Source organism: Alligator sinensis, unplaced genomic scaffold, assembly GCF_000455745.1.
Source record: "Alligator sinensis unplaced genomic scaffold, ASM45574v1 scaffold467_2, whole genome shotgun sequence".
Classification (NCBI taxonomy): Eukaryota; Metazoa; Chordata; order Crocodylia; family Alligatoridae; genus Alligator; species Alligator sinensis.
In genome coordinates this window covers 1,176,989-1,180,171 of record NW_005842129.1, presented here as the reverse complement: position 1 = coordinate 1,180,171, position 3,183 = coordinate 1,176,989, and the positions used below count along the sequence as shown (strand labels likewise).

General features: G+C 47.2%; 1 protein-coding gene and 1 long non-coding RNA gene across 3 annotated transcripts in view; one reads left to right on the top strand and one right to left on the bottom strand.

Moving 5' to 3' along the window:
* The window catches only part of BSN (bassoon presynaptic cytomatrix protein), a 496,460-nt gene that overhangs the window by 290,097 nt on the left and 203,180 nt on the right, over positions 1-3,183 (bottom strand). The gene's annotated exons all lie outside the window — the stretch shown is intronic.
* The window catches only part of LOC102374235, a 5,935-nt gene continuing 5,329 nt past the window's right edge, over positions 2,578-3,183 (top strand). The window contains exon 1 of one of the 2 annotated variants that reach the window (XR_323991.1): positions 2,578-2,619. This is a non-coding gene — a long non-coding RNA (uncharacterized LOC102374235). The remainder of the gene's footprint in view (positions 2,620-3,183) is intronic. The other variant, XR_001358126.1, reaches the window with a different exon arrangement.

Below are 3,183 nucleotides of genomic sequence, written 5' to 3'. Positions count from 1 at the left end.
AAGAGTACAAGTGATTTGTTAGACAAGGAAGTTATCTTGTTCCTGGAGAAAGCAGCTAGGGCTTTAGTATCAGACTCATAATATGAAAGCAAGGAGGAAGGCCTACTGTACAAGGTGTTGCATGGACAACAACACAAGTCAGTGACAGAACAAGCGATTAAGGTATAATTCAAAATACCAATACCAATTGTAAAAATTCAAAGTTACGCAATTAAATAGTGGCCTTGAATTTCAAAACTCTTTACAATTTTTTTTTTGTCAGGACCCAGTAACATCCTTCAACGTAGACTTGACACAGCTCATATTTCAGTTTGGTTTATTAGTGCAATGGCTATTATGACACAGTCATGAATTAGCATATTCTGTCTAATATATATACCCCTTCATAAATACCTACTGTGGTTCATTTTAGGGCTTTAGAGAATTTACAATGCAGTGCAGGGTAATTATTCCAAAACCAAATCTTGCCAGGTTGCCTGCTTGCTCCATTTGTCTTGGCAGTTTTCTATAAAGGAATCATTTGTTAAGAAGCCAGGCATTTCACATGAGATTTCTGAATGGCTATGTAGTCAGTTGCTGTAGCAGCCTCCTTCCTGTCTGTCCTATCAATTGTCTGAATGTTAGTACTGCATCCATAACACAGACTGGTATGTTCTGGATGGTCTTTTCAGGCATTTCTAAGAGCAGAATTCACTGAGGATGTATGACCTGTTCACTGGTACAAGTGGGGTCAGGTAGCATTCACTTTCACTTAAATTATAATAATTTACACGCAACATCACATTGTTTAGAGACCTCAGAATACACATCCTCCCAACAACTTAGAAGCATGGGAAAAAAAGGTTGAGAGAGAGAGAGAGAGAGACAGTGAAAGAGAGAGATTCTCACCATCTCTGCATCATGCACATCATCTACATGAGCAGTTTGTGCTGGGGTGTGTAACTGCAATCTGGCTTTATCCCTTGCCCCAAAGGAATTGTGCAATTCTGCACTTAGAAATCCTATTCAGACACCAAGATCCAAAACTTAGGCACAGGGAGGCTGAGACACTGATGCTTTAAATCCATTTCCCTATCTCCTTATTTAACATCAATGGATCCCAAACACTATCCTTGCATAAAGCCTGTGCCACAGCCTCTGAAACCTCATGTTAAAATCCCAGTCTAGCAGCTACATAAGTCCTCAGCTCAGAGTACAATTTTCTACCAACCCTGCCCATGGGAATGAAACACAAGTATAAAAAAGCATGCATGCTCTCATATCCTAAGAAAAGTTCCATTGGTTTGGCATCCTCCTGAAGCCAAGAAACGTAAGCTTTGATTAGCATCCAGAAAAAAGTTAAAATAATTCAAAGGCCAAATTCCGTCCCACCTAAGAGGCATGGAGGCCTCCTGTGTATGGGTGGGCGAGTGGGACATGAGCCTGGGGCACGATGCAGATGGGAAGAATACAATGTCTCACACTTCTGTCCCCGCTCCCTGTCCTCCCTACACTGGACGTTCACCTCCAGGTTTTGACTCCAGCTCCTGCTCCAGCAGCATGGACATACAGCCATGGTGGTGGCACAACAGTGTGTGCAATAGTGACAGGCACCCTGGGAAATGTAGTTTCTGCTGCTGGGAGCAGATGTCATCTTTTTTTTGCCACTGAAAAAGGGTTTTGCTCGACATGAGTGTCAGTGGCAAAAACAATGAGGTGATATCTCTCCTCAGCAGCTGGAGACCCCAGCTACTGTTCCTTCATTACTACTGCTGCTCTTCTCTCCTTGCTTTTGGAGCTTCTGGAGCCTCTGGAGCCAGAGGTGCTCTAAAGAGGCTGCAAGGAGATGGGGGAGGAAGAAGAAAGGACTGTCCAGGACATGCTAATGGCTAGTTACACCTCTAGACAGCTGTATGCCATAGCCAACCCCGAGCAATAGGTAATGTGAAGTACCTGCTCATTTACTCCACACTCAGTAACCTGGTCAGTGACCAAGGACACAGGGGAATTGCTGGGCTCCAAGTCTGGCCTTAGATTCTGAGCAGACATAGTCCAGGGGTCACCGTAAACCCAAGAGAGATACCTATAAAGAAGAAAATCAAGACCCTCAGTTCTATGCTTCCCTTTTCTCTTTCGCTGCACTGCAGATGGAAGAGTCCTTCAGTGGCCCGGGCCCTTCCCTAACTGGCTGCTGCAAATGAAGCTTGGCATTTGGGCAGGGGAATTTTTCCCTTTGGTCTTTCCTCTATGCTAGTTGAACTTAGATGATCACCAGGGATCTGGGTTTTCCGTTTGCTGTGGAAAAACACAGATTTTCTCCTTTAAAGGAGAAAACCACGGATTTTCCTCTTTAAAGGAGAAAGCCACAGGAAATTGCAGGTTTCCCCTTGCAGCCTTCCAGGCTGCAAGCAGCTGTTTGGGGCTGGGGGAGAGTGAGGAGAGGGCAGTTAGAGGAAGGGGGCATGTAGCTGGGAACTGTTTGTGCCTGCCACTTTAAGACCTAAGCCAAGCAGCCAGCAGGTGCCTGATTGCAGCAGCCATGTTTAGATTCAGGGCTGCCTATATAAGCAGGGCATTTTGCTATTGGTAAGCCAGCTAGCAACACTGCCTGACTATAAGACTGCTGGTATCATTCTGGAGGTAAAGGCAGGAGCTGCAGGGGATGGAAAGGAGGCTCCTGGTCCTGGGCATGACCTAAAACTGCACCCTGCTGGGAGTGGGTGGCCTGGTGGGGCTCTCAGTGGTGTGGGATACCCTAGGAAATGCCAGGCCAGTTACCACCCTGGTGTAAAGTGGGTCAGGGCACCTTAACCCTAGCTCCCATAACTGGGTGGGTCACCTGCTAGTAGGGTCCAGAGGGCAGACCCCAGAGAGAGAGTGGGGCTAGAGGCTTAGAGACCTGATAATAGAATACCCTTGACTGGTCAATGCTGGGGCCAGGACCAGACCGGTCAAAAGGGCCAGGGGCCCACTGCAAGGGACATCCAGGTCTAGGAGGGCCTGGGGTTTCTAACTGGCCTTGGAGGTGAGGCCAGGGCCTGTATGGCCAAAGGTCCTGGGGGACCACACCTGAGGGGAAATTGTTTCAGGGAGCTAGATAGCCTGAATGAAGGCAGGGTAGGCCACCTGAATGGAAGGATCTTAGAGGGGTCCTGATTGGAGGATTCTGGGGCCCAGTGTGGGGCCAGTGAGATTAACATCAGC